The following is a 14,073-nucleotide window of genomic DNA, read 5'->3' as shown; positions in this document are numbered from 1 at the left end:
TATCCTATCCTTAGAGTTAAGGAGAATTTTTTTTCTCCCACTTCCTTGTAACAACCTTTTTATGTACTTGAAAACTGTTATCATGTTCCCCCCCTCAGTCTTCTCTTCTCTTGACTAAACAAACCCAATTTTTTCAATCTTCCCTTACGGGTCATGTTTTCTAGATCTTTAATTATTTTTGTTGCTCTTCTCTGGACTTTCTTCAATTTGTCCACACCTTTCCTGAAATGTGGTGCCCAGAACTGGGTGCAATACTCCAGTTGAGGCCTAATCAGTGCGGAGTAGAGCAGAAGAATTACTTCTTGTGTCTTGTTCACAACACTCCTGCTAATACATCCCAGGATGATGTTTTCTTTTCTTGAAACACTGTTATACTGTTGATTCATATTTAGCTTGTGATCCACTATAACCCCTAAATCCCTTTCGGCAATACTCTTTCCTAGGGAGTCATTTCCCATTTTGTATATGTGCAACTGATTGATTCTTCCTAAGTGGAGTACTTTGCATTTGTCCTTATTGAATTTCATCCTATTTACTTCAGACCATTTCCCCAGTTTGTCGAGATCATTTTGAATTTTAATCCTATCCTCCAAAGCACTTGCAACCCCTCCCCACTTGGTATCATCCATAAACTTTGTAAATGTACGCTCTGTGCCTTTATCTAAATCATTTATGGAAATATTTAATGGAGCTGGACCCAGAACTGATCCTTGAGGGACCCCACTCAATATGACCTTCCTACTTGATTATGAACCACCGAGTTCCACTCTGGGAATGGTTTTCCAATCAGTTATGCACCCACCTTATAGTAGCGCCATTTAGGTTGTATTTCCCTAGCTTAGGAGAAGGTCATGTGGGACAGTATCAAAAAGCCTTACTCAAGTCAAGATATACCACATCTACCACTTCCTTCCCCGCGTCCCCCATCCACAAGGCTTGTTAGCCTGTCAAAGAAATCTATCAGGTTGGTTTGACACGATTTGTTCAAGACAAATCCATGCTAACTATTACTTATCACTTTATTATCTTTTAGTTATTTGCAAATTGATTGCTTAATTATTTGCTCTATTATCTTTCTGGATACTGAAGTTAAGGTGACTGGTCTGTAATTCCACAGGTTGTCCTTATTTCCCTTTTTATAGATTGGCACTATATTTGCCCTTTTCCAGTCCTCTGGAATCTCTCCTGTTTTCCATGACTTTTTGAAGATAATTGCTAATGGCTCATGTCTCCTCAGTCAGCTCCTTGAATATTCTAGAATGTATTTCATCAGGTCCTGGTGACTTGAAGACATTTAACTTGTCTAAGTAATTTTTAACTTGTTCTTTCCCTATTTTAGCCTCATATCCTATCTCATTTTCACTGGCATTCACTATGTTAGACGTCCAATCGCTACTAACCTTTTAGGTGATAACTGAAGCAAAAAAATCATTTAGCACTTCTACCATTTCCACATTTTCTATTATTTTTTCCCCTTCATTGAATAACGGGCCTACCCTCTCCTGGGTCTTTCTCTTGCTTCTAATGTATTTGTAGAATGTTTTCTTGTTATCCTTTATGTCTCTAGCTAGTTTAATCTCATTTTGTGCCTTGGCCTTTCAAATGTTGTCCCTACATACTTGTGTTATTTGTTTATATTCATCCTTTGTAATTTGACCTAGTTTCCACTTTTTTTAGGACCCTCTTTTGAGTTTCAGATCATTGAAGATCTCCTGATTAAGGCAGGGTGGTCTCTTGCCATACCTCCTATCTTTCCTACGCAGTGGGATAGTTTGCTCTTGTGTCCTTAATAATGTCTCTTTAAAAAATGCCCACTTTCTTGAACTGTTCTCCCACTTAGACTTGCTTTCTGTGGGAACTTTTGTACCACCTCCCTGAGTTTGCTAAAGTCTGCCTTCTTGAAATCCATTATCTTTATTGTGCTGTTTTTCCGCATACCATTCCTTAGAATCATGAATTCTACCATTTCATGATCACTTTCACTCAAGTTGCTTTCCACTTTCAAATTCTCAACGAGTTCCTCCCTATTTGTCAAAATCAAATCTAGACCAGCATCTCTCCTAGTAGTTTTCTCACCTTTTGAAATAAAAAATTGTCTCCAATACATTCCAAAAACTTGTTGGATAATCTGTGCCCTGCCGTGTTATTTTCCCAACAGATGTTTGGGTAGTTGAAGTTTCCCGTCACCAAGTCCTGTGCTTTGGATGATTTTGTTCGTTACTTATAAAAAGCCTCATCCACCTCTTCTTCCTGGTGAGGTGGTCTGTAGTAGACTCCTACCTTAATATCACCCTTGTTTTTTACCCCTTTTGTCCTTACTCAGAGACTTTCAACAAGTCTGTCTCCTATTTCCATCTCAACCTCAGTTCAAGCGTATACATTTTCAATACATAAGATAGCACCTCCTTCCTTTTTTCCCGCCTGTCCTTCCTGAGCAAGCTGTACCCTTCTATACCAATATTACAGTCATGCGTATTATCCCACCAAGTCTCTGTGATGCCAACTATATAATAGTTATGTATATTAACTTGCATTTCAAGTTCTCCCTGCTTATTCCCCATATTTCTCATATTAGTATACAGACATCTAAGATACTGATTTGATTTCCCCCATATTTTCTCTCTTATCTCTCCCTTCTCCCTGCTATAATGGCCCATGCTCCCCTCAGATTCCAATCCTTCTCCCGGGTCTCCATGCTTTTTACTTACCTGTGGGAATTTGTCACCCACTCCTGTCAAACTTAGTTTAAAGCCATCTTCACTAGGTTAGCCAGTCTGTAGCCAAATAGGCTCTTCCCATTCCTCAGTAGGTGGACCCCATCTCTGCTCAGCAGTCCTTCTTCCCGGAACAGCATCCCATGGACAAGGAAGCTGAAGTCTACCTGGTGACACCATCCGTGCAGCCAGGCATTCACCTCCAGGATGCATTTGTCTCTGCACAAATGGCACCGTGCAAATCGATGGCATTATATAGATGTGTAATAAAGTAAAATAAAATAATAATAATAATAGTATTGCCAATCCCAAAATGTTCAAAAATTAGGAGACAAGCTGGGTGAGGTAATATCTTTTATTGGACCAACTTCTGTTGGTGAGAGAGACAGACTTTGGAACTTATCCAGAGATCTTCCTTTGGTCTGGGTAAGGTGCTCAGAGCTAAAAACAAGGTGGAACGGATTGTTTAGCATAAGGAATTAATATGTTGTAAGAGACATTCAACGTGAAGTGGGCAGCTAAAGCTTGTCTTTCACCGACAGATAAAATACCCACCCAATAAAAGATGATATCTCACTCACCTTGTTGCTCTAATATCCTGGGATCAACACATCTACAAACAAAAATTATGTCAGCCTTCTGTCCCCATCCGCACCAGCCAGAATCATGAGATGTGCCTAAAAATCATGAGATTATTAACAAAATTCAACTTGGGTAAGTTTTCTTTGTTTTCTGGTGTTTGAGCCTTTAGCATTTACATTTTCAAGCTTTACTTTGCAATCAAGAGGAACAGAAACTTACTTTTAAAAAACATGGAACATGAGCTTCTCACCTAATCATATGATTGTGAGATGCGTGATAAAATTGTGAGAGCTGGTAACACTAGATGGCAGCTTAGTCTGAGTAAGGGCTGGAGGATCAACCTCTCCTTCAGTGAATCTACTGTTAGCTATCATCTTGCCATTAGCACAAATAAAAGGAATGTCTTAACACTAATTAGAGCTTGTCTGATAAGTGCAAGTCTGTAACTGTGCATGTACAATGAGACCAGGTCTCTTTGCTACATAGAAGTTTACATGCCAATACCATGAAAACAGAAGTAATTTTGGAGAATTAATTGATGTAAAGTTTTTAGCCCAGATTTGTCACTGGGAATATTATCTTCTAAGCAAATGCTGGAGAGCTTTTTGTATGTTTTGGGTTTTAAATTGCTCTAATCACTCACTTGTCTAATGTTATTGGAGTTTAATTTGCATTTTCTGCTAAATGATTTTGTTGCATTATGTTGATGACTTGTTTATAAGTGATTTATACTGAAAGTAGAGAATCACAACACTCAAAACTGTTGATGCTACTGACTCCATCTTGCCGTTAAGTGAATATGTGTGTGCTGTGTGGGTATTAATTATATTGCAGGATGTTCTCACAAAATCATAATTTTTTTTTAAAAAAGCAGTAATTACTTATGAAACTACATCACAGCAGACTAGTATCTATTACCTAGTATAATTTGTGAAGTAATGAAGTCATAGGATTATAGCATGCTATTAAATCTCAGCTGAGAAGTAGTGAGAAAGCTTTTCTTTTGGGCGTGCAGATTAGAAAAATGCAAATTAGCAAAGTTCATTTCTATTTCTATTGAAAGGTTAGATTTTCAGAATTATTAAGTAAACATGCACTAAGATATAGGGCCAGATACTTGAATCCAAAGAGGTTCCTTTGCTTCTCCTTTGTCCTTGTATATCCCAAACCCCCTAAACAGGGACAGCTGGACCTTAACTCTTAGTCTCTTTGTCAGCCTGAGTTTTCTGCTCATGAATAAGTTGTCATGATGACTAGTGCCTTTTTATACAAGAGAAGAAGCCAGTATCAGAAACTGCAAGTCTATTTACGGCAACAAAAGCAGAAGAGATCATTTCTCCAAGATCTATGTCTGGAGACCCTTCATGTGCTGATTTACTCCTTCGGAAGTGTGAGGGGCAAGGTACAGCAACCTCTATAGTACCTTCTCCTCTTCCCCAGGCTCCATGAAGTACCTTCTATGGGTACAGCCATCTGCACGTTGAGCCACATTAGAGGGAAGAAAATCTTGAGAGGTATCAGTGGAGAGATTTCCCCAAGTCTTCCCGTTGAAGGGTTGGCTGGCAGGGATGGCTCTCCCACAGAATGAACAGTGGTTTTGCCTGCAAACCCCTTTGTCCACAGGAGATCAGCTAAATAACCACCCGCTTGGAGATTCTGTGCCAGGGGCAGGATTCTGGGGCTCCAGGGGTACTGTGATGCCAGTGCATCTGGAACAGCTCCTTAAGGATTATGCCTGAGCACAGAACTCAAAGGTAACACTGAGCCTTATTGTGCTGGATCTGCACTTTCATGGGTCTGGGAGTTTACCATGGAGGTGCTTCAACCTTTCTTTCCTCCCCTCTCCCCCCCATACTTGAGAACAGGGAGATTGGTTCACAGAGGGTCCCCATATGTGGTTTCTTAGCAAAAAGCCCTTTTGGGATTTGGCTATTTGCTTAATTTCTTTGGTACACTTTGCTGATGTATAATTTTCATTTAACTGATCACCAAAAATGAGTTATATATAAAATTTGGGTACCTTTACAGGCTTATTTAATGCACCCTAGACTACCCCCCTATTTGTAACAGAGTACTAAAATGTGTGATTCTAGTCTGTGTCACATTCATGCTGATCTCTCTGATCCACCATGCTGAAGCCATGACATTCAAAGGATGTTTTGCTAATGAGATGTGTTAGCAGTTTACCATATGTAGGCGCTGATGATGAATTGCTTTGGCATTCACTATAAGAACATTAACCAGGATGAACCCATTTGGTGTTAATGTCAATGTAATATATAGCACTTTAGAAATTCCACTGTAATTTAATGTTCATTTAGAAAACACTTTCTCAGAAGAGTTTTTTACTACTGTTTTAACATTTTAGAATTAACAAACAAATCCTTCCAGATTATACATATCAGTTCTGCTCAGATGTTCATTAGTTGCCTTGGCTGACTTGCACCTCAGAATTGAAACCTCTGTTCTATGGGCAAAGGATGTAAACTGTATTCCTATAACATATCTATGCATGCAGATAGGTGAGAACAATGGTGCCTGTATTAAATACAGCTACATTCATCGCCATTACTATCGTTAACATAATCACGGATCTCTCTGCCATGATGCCCATGGTTTTGCTGGCATTATTGAATGAAGTGCACAACAACCACCTACATATATTTATTGCATTATTGATAGGAAGTACTTGAAGTCAATGTTTTCCACCAAGTCTGGACCTCTCCATTTGGCCAAATGAATTAATGTGGTGTTTTATTCCATTTACGATTCAAAAGGCATTCTAGAAATCCTTACAAAGTCCTCCATAAATCCACCGCTGTGTTGTATTTGAATCTGGAGATAGACATTCTCTGCAACTGTAAGACTATAACTGGAGCATACTGAAGAGGGTCGCAGACTGTAGAATTACGCCTTACGGTAGTAGTTAATGAAAAAACAAATTTGGACTCCGGGGTTGAAATCTTATCTCAATGGAAAGAGACTGAAATCAGAATCCGCAACAATCTGAGAGTAAACAGTCCAACCTACGTGTGACTATAAAGCAAAGGATAATTAAGACAAGTTCATGTTAGCATCTATTGTGTTACCTTGGAATATGCAACTAGGCTTTAGAGGCTGAATGAGACAAAGCATTTGGACATGGGTGGCATGTGACTCCTGCCTTTGGGGAGGATGGGTGGGGGACACTGGTGCTTGGACGATGGCCCCACCCTTGCTATGCCCCTCCCCCATGGACCTACCCCCACTTGGCTCCCTCCCTGAGAGGCATGAGCGGTGGGAGGGACGGGACCTTAGGGGAGGGGTCACGAGACTCTCTCACCAAAGACACCCACAGCCTAGTTTGTGCCCAGCCTCTGCAGGGGTTGGAGCTGGGCACTGAGGGGCCACTGGGCACTGGCTGGCTGTGCGGTACCAGAGAAGCATCCTGCACATTGGAGCTGGAGGCCGCTGGGCTGAGCTGCTCCGGGAGCAGCAAAGTGCCTGCTCCCCACCTAGCGGCACCTGCACTCTGAGGGACTCTGGCACAGGGCGCAGCCCACGCCCCGGGTGGCTGCAGCAGGATAGAGCTGGGGGTGCGGCAGAGAATTAGCATGGGTAAGTGCTTGCTAATGGTGCCCGGTGGGGGGGGTTCTGGAGGTGGGGTGCTCCTGAAGCATCCTGGGTCAGGGACAGACTGCAGGGGCTCTCCTGGGAGAGCAGGGAAGGCAAGAGAATTAAATATTGGGACCTATCAATTAGCCAGTTTTTAATCCATTTAATGTGTGACGTTGATTTAATATCATTTTTGTTTCTTAATTTAAATGTCATGCTGTACCAAGTCAAATGCCTTACAATGTGTATTACGTCAACACTACTACCTTTGTCAACCAAATTTATAATTTCATCAAACAATATCAAGTTAGGATCTGTTTTCCATAAATCACATGTTGATTGACATTAACTATATTACTCTCCTTTAATTGAATCCTGTATCAGCAATTCCATTGTTTTCCTGGTATCTATGTCAGATTGACATTTACCTTTTAAAATATTGGCACAACATTAGCTTTCTTACAGATTTCTGGCACTTGCCCAGTGTTCCAAGGCTTATTGAAAATTGACATTAATGGTGAGAGAACTCTTTGTCCAGCTCTTTTAACAACTATTGTAAGCAAGTTATCCAGACCTGCTGATTTCAAAAATGTCTAACTTTAATAGCTGCTGTTTAACATCCTCCTGAGTTACTACTGAAAAGGAAAGTATTTCTTCATAATATGATAGAAATACATCATTTACCTTTTTCTCAAATACAGAACAGAAATACTTATTGAACATTTCTGCCTTTTCTGCATTATTATTGGCAATTATACCATTTTGATCTAGTAGTAGACCAATACCAGTGTTAGGATTTCTTTAGTTCCTAACATATACCAAAAACTCCTTACTGTCCTTAACTCTACTAGCCATAGATTTCTCCTTGTGTCCTTCTGCTTCTTTTCTCAATTTTCCACAATGCCTAGCTTTTAAATGTATATTTGTTGCTATCAACTTCTCCTTTTTTCTATTTGTGATATATTGTTATTGTTTATCTTCTTCCCCAGACCCTTCAGAGAACCCTCCATAGGTACAGGAGCCAGTACACTGAGCTACTTTGGAGGAAATCAAAAGGAAGACCAATACCTCACAACATTTTAAGGGTTGGCTGGCAGGGAGGGCTCTCACACAGAATAAGCAGTGGTTGTGCTCCAAATCCTTTGTCCACAGAAGAACTGCAAAATTATCCTCCACCTGAAGACTCTGGTACTCACAGAACTCTTGAAAAATATCTGTGCAACAAGCTTTTTCTAAGTGTAACTGAAAAAAGAGGAAGCACAGTTATGATATCTGTGTATGTAAAGATTAAAAGTATGTATTTACACTCCAAGGGATGTTTTTCTTTTTTCTATTTTTTTACCTTGCTTTCATAAATACATTTTAAGTTTATGTAACATTAGGAAATATGATCATTGTCAGTTAAATACACTTTCTTGAGAATTTGATGTTGCCTGTCTCTTATGAATATTAATGAGGATTTCCAAGTCTAGATCTGAGCAAATACTGGAAATTCAATTTAAGTCATATTCACGATTCTTTTGTATTCACTTTCCTCAAATATTTGAGCATCCAACTTTAGATTTGATTGTAAGAGTCACAATTTCCATTCTGATGGTTAATTACATAAGCCATCCAGTTAGGGTGCATAAATGATACCACATAAGTTAATGACTAACACTGTATGAATGTCCAGTATTCCCAACAAAATATTTAAAAATGAACTGGAACTATAAATTATTCACTGAGGAAGCTTATTGATAATTTTCAATAATAAATCAGTTTAAGAATTTTTGTTTACAATCAAGTCATAAAACATTTTTCATTGAGAATGCCTTATTCAGCTCTGCCCAGGACAAATAAAGAGGAAAAAATCCGAAATAGTAGTGTAATAGCATAGCCACTCTTTCATACTAAATAAAGCCTTGCGACAGCTTCACATAAGAAGATTATAAATGAACCTGCTTAGAGAGACAACAAAAATCCAAAAGTAATATTTGTTTCTTTCTTGGAGGTTATCAGAGTGATATACAACCTTCCTGTCTAGTGCAAATGACAACTTCATCTGGCTCATTATTTCACAGCAAGGATATAAATAAAAAATGCTATTAGGTGGGCAAGGGAGAGGCAGAACAAATTCCTTGGATGTGCTAATAAATAGCATCACTGTATGAAATGTGGAGATTGTAGATCGTGTAATAGTCCCATTTAAAGTGGAAGAATAGGGCAACTTACCTGGGACTTACCTGATCAAAGTGTTTCATGTGAGTTTCCATTGCCATACCTTCCCCACCCGTCAAAAAACAGTATACAGTAAAAGCAAATTGGGGTAAACTGATCTTCACTCTTCATAATCTGCATAAACTTTTGCAGGACTCTCCACACGTCTCATTAAAGAATAAGAATCAGAATTGGAGAGCTATGCTGATTTACACTAGCTTCAACCTCTGACTCAGGATACTGTGGTTGTAAAAATGACACTCTCAGTCTGTGGTTGAGAAGGAAGCTGCCTACTGCTTGACTAATTAGGGCAATCTTAGTGGCAAGGTCCTGTGGCACTATGTGAAGTAATATGCCCCATCTATCTCCTGCCCCACCTATGAACGGATACTCTCTGCCTCTATACAACCATGACAAATGAGATAAGCTGAGACTGCCTTCTTGTGAACCTACCCCAGGCTTTTGAAAACCCTGGGCTGCACATAGTTGTAACCTGTATTACACATAGGAACATAGGACACAGGAAAGGAAAGGACATCCGGATCGAGTCCAGCTGCCAGCAAGAGTCATATAATCCCTTTCATAAATTTATCAAAATGAATGGTCTTATTTCTAGAAGCACTGACCAACTCCCATTTTGTTTGCCTAGTTACATTGTTAGACTCATGGTAGAGTCTGACTGCCTCACAAACATTAATGGATTTTATCTTTACAACAGACCTATGAGGTATGGAAGTGTTATTCCCATTTACATATGGGAATCTGAGACAGATTAGAGTGATTTACACAAGATGGCACAGGAAGTCTGTCACTAAGCTAGGAAGTGAACCCTCCTCTTGGATTCTGATGCAGTGTGCTGTCCTCTAGAGCATTGTCCATTCTGACATCCTTCACTACGTGGACGTTGAAGCCAGGAACTGGAACCAAAGCCCAGCTTGCCAAATAGGGAGGGAAGAAGGGCAGTTGGGTAATTCTGTCTCTGCTGTGATCTGACGGACTGGAATAGGATGGAAAATAGATGGGAAATCCAGAATTACATTGTAGTTAGCAGGTCAGTTGTGGGCCCCTGAGTCAGTACAGTTAAGTGTGGCTACAAGGATTGTAGAGGTGTGTGGCCTGTGCTGCTCATTCAGGTGAGGGGGTCCTAAGTTTTGCCTGCCATTTGCCCAGTGTGATGAAAAATGCTGCAGCAAAGGAAAGGAATCTGAAGAGGAAAAAGGATGACCTCTGCTGGGGTGCCATTAAAAGCAACTAAATATCATGGTCCTAAAATTGAGACATCCCTCAAAATGTTATACAGGAGAATTTCTAATGACACTTTTTGGTAATGATTCACAAACAAAACTGGATTTTGAATGAAAAAGGCCTTTGAAAACCCTTGTTTAAAGAAGTTAATAAATGTTGATATTAAAGAATCATCATGTATTCCAATACCTTTCTCCCCAATAGATTAAAAGTATCATACTGAATACAATATTGACATATAAAAATGAAGACTTAAGTGGTAAAATGTAAATCTCTGATAGCTATAGTTTAGTAATTTGTAATTATGGATAGTGAATGAGTATGGATAAAGTAACACTTAGGTCAAGGCCACTTCTTCTTTGATATAAATTGCTGATTTGTTTAAAATGACATAGCAAGATAAGTACCGTGTCATGTTGGAGATACAAGTAAAAGACATAGACATGTAATGATAAATAGAACCCCATCTTTGTCTGGGAAGGTCCAGGGCAGGGTGAAAAAAAAACAAGTCAGAAACTGCAAAAGCAAATAGAAAGAATGCAGAAGTTGGGTAATAGATGCTTCTGCATGCGTCATGAATGGGTTACCTAAAAAATAAAGGGTTGCTGTGCTAAAAGCCAATTGGCTAAAGGTTAAGTAATGGAATATAGAAATGTACAAAAGACTCAAGTGAACATGGGCCCCGAACTGGAGAAACTAGTCCAGAAACTGAAGGACAGGAGTGAAGGACCAAACCAGGAGATGAGAGGAAGCAATGACCATCATGTAGTAAAAGAGAACTTCCCAGGGCCCTGGGATGTGGTAACTTGGGCCTTTCCCAATTCCATCCTGCCTGTTTTTATTTGTCTGGCATAAATCTGTGTTCAGTGACAATAATTCTGACTTAAATTGAATAAAGGCAAAAATTGATTGTCTAAACTGGGTGGACTTGTAACTCAGTTTCCCACTTTTATCATCAACAGCCTCAGAATGAATACTGAAGATAAAGCAGCCAATTGCTTACATTCAAATACTTGAATGAGGGAAGAGATGAGGTATACAATTCCTGTTCAATAGCTTCTGTTTTATTTCTTTTTTTTATAATATAATACAACTTTTAGAACTTTGTAACAACTTAGATTTAAGCTTTTGGGGGCAGGGCCTGTCTTTGTTCTGTGTTTGCACAGCACTTCACACAATGGGGTCCTGGTCCATGATCAGAGCTCCTAAGCACCACCACAATACAAATAATAAATAATAATGTAGAAACAGCTGTTAAAGGCATTCATATCTTTGGATCTTAGTTGGTATCAATAGATTGTGCAACTTATTGATCCATAAATGCTGCATAAATTAGAGCACAATTTAAAAGTGGTATTAAATAAGGCTGTGCCAAGCTACCAGTTCTCTTTGGGAGTATTCATGCGTGAAGATGATAATTTTCCACCTTTGAAAACTATATTTTGTTTTTTCAAAAAATGCCTAGTGAGAACTATAAATAACTCACCATCTCTTCAACCTGTGAAAACATGATCTCCTTTGGTTTTTGCTGGCAGTAATAACTCATTTGCACTCCTCTGCTGGTTGATGCATTTGTAAGCCAGATTGAGTTTGGATGGCTGCTAAGTTTGAAGACATTGGCTTCAGTGATTGAGAATTTACAGAATATTTATGAAAAACATGCTAAGGATGCATGTGTGTAGGGAGGTGGAAAGCAAAGACTCCGGTTTACATTTTCTCATTAAATGTTGTCAGTGATGTCTCCCTGCAGAAAGAAACTGGTGCGGGATCTTGATGAAAAACAGCTGACTCAAGCTCAGCTGATATCTGATTGAGGTGATAGTAGTCGTCAAGAGAAAGTACTTTAAGAAAGTAGCAGGAGCTGTGAGTGACCCACAGCAGAATACTTCTGCCTGCCAGTTTTCAAGGGGTGTTTTACTCTGGAGTCGTGTTGGACTCATTACGATTCACATTCACATGTGGATGGAAATGCTTTTTTTCCATCTTTGTTGGCAAGGAAACTGCAGCTTACCTCTCAGATGGTGGCTTTATCCACACGTTTGTTACCTCTTGTCTAGACAATAGCTGTACACGCTACTTCAGACTCCTCGACAGGCTACCCCCCAGTCAGGTGTTGGAACCCGAGCTACAGCTCAAGTGTGAATATCTACACTGCTATTTTTAGCACCCTAGTGAGAGAGCCCCATGAGCTAGAGCTTGTAGACCTGGGCTTTGATACTTGCTGTCACAGCCTTTTTTTTTTTTTTTTGCGCAGCATAAACATACCCAAAGAGATTACAAATGGTTCCAGACACAGCAGCCTGATTAGTTCTATCCATAGAATGGCAGACAAAAGTGCACCACATCATGGGACCATTTCAGGTTCTGCAAAGGTTATTGATCCACTTCCATATTCATTGCAGTTTGTCTATGGGAGTAGTGCAGCTGTCTATACTCAGGGTGACAAACATCTAGCCCTTAATGAGACAAACATGTCTTTTTCTAAAGCTTGCTCTCTAAACATGTGTATCTTGGGCTTTGGAAAGAGGCAGATTCTTCAAATCTGCATTATTCTGGTCTGCAGGATGATGCACATGACTTCACACAAGTGACTATGGCCTGGTCTACACTTATCCCAGCGATTTGGTGGCAGTCGCCGGGAGTTATGCAAACTATGCAGAAAACTTGCGTAACTCCCGTCGACGGCTTCGCTTCTCTTCTGCATGCCGTCTTCACTGCACTGCGCCGATGGGAACCGTGTTCCCATTGACACAGTGCTATGCCACTTGCGGAGGTGGATTAACAGCGTCGACTTCTGGATTGACTGAGTGGATCTTCACTGACCGCTCAGTCGATCCAGATAAGTAGATCTGATGGCAGCAACTTTGCCACTGTCAGTGTAGACATAGCCTTAATCATACTAAATACTGAGGCATTTAATATAATAGTCCAACCTTTTCAAAAATGTGTTTACAAATAATGAATCAAAATAATACCTGGGTGGTAATTTTTCTCTCATTATGAAAGGCTGAGTCTGCTTTGATTTTTTTTGTCCCTAAATTATTCATAATAAATTTGAATGGTAAAATATTTTAACAAACAAACATGTAACCTTTCCCTTCTGGCTTTTCCCCATGTAGAGTGTAAAACTGTATGAATACAGGTTTGCACATCCTCTCAAACAGTTCTCACTACTGGCTGGAATGTTATCGTCACATCTGGTCAAGTTTAATCATGTTCAGTGACTGATGAGAAGAAGACAGAGAGAGGAGAAAGGAGAAGGGGAGAGATAAAGACAGGGAGGAGTAAGGCTAGACCAAAAGGAAAGGAAAGGAAAAGAAGAGGAGAAAAGGAACTGGGGTGGGCATGGGCTACATGAAAAGGAAATAAGTATAGGGATAAGTGAGCCACGGAGAAAGGGAATAAGAAGAGGAGGAGGAGGAGGAGGAGGAGAACAAGATGCCTCCTGTCACAATTCTGCCAACATCAGGGTTTTCATGAGTAGCAACTATGATATACTACAATAGTATATCTATCTCTTCCCCCATAGTGTGGCTGTGTACCAATGCCCTCTGCAGGAAAGTCAAACTTGCTCAAGTGCATGTGATCAGGTCACCCTCTAATGGCTGCAGTCTACAGAGGCCATACTTTACAGCTGCTAGATAAACATGAATATTGCATAGGTGACTGCTGGTATTTATTAAACTAATTGCCCAGTTTAACTGCATTCCCCAGATCTCCTCAATTTAAGCCATGACTG

This window comes from Emydura macquarii, unplaced genomic scaffold, assembly GCF_026122565.2.
Source record: "Emydura macquarii macquarii isolate MOO-44397 ecotype Brisbane River unplaced genomic scaffold, CSIRO-AGI_Emac_v2 contig_212, whole genome shotgun sequence".
In the NCBI taxonomy this organism is placed as follows: Eukaryota; Metazoa; Chordata; order Testudines; family Chelidae; genus Emydura; species Emydura macquarii.
Note: the sequence above shows the minus strand (reverse complement) of the source record.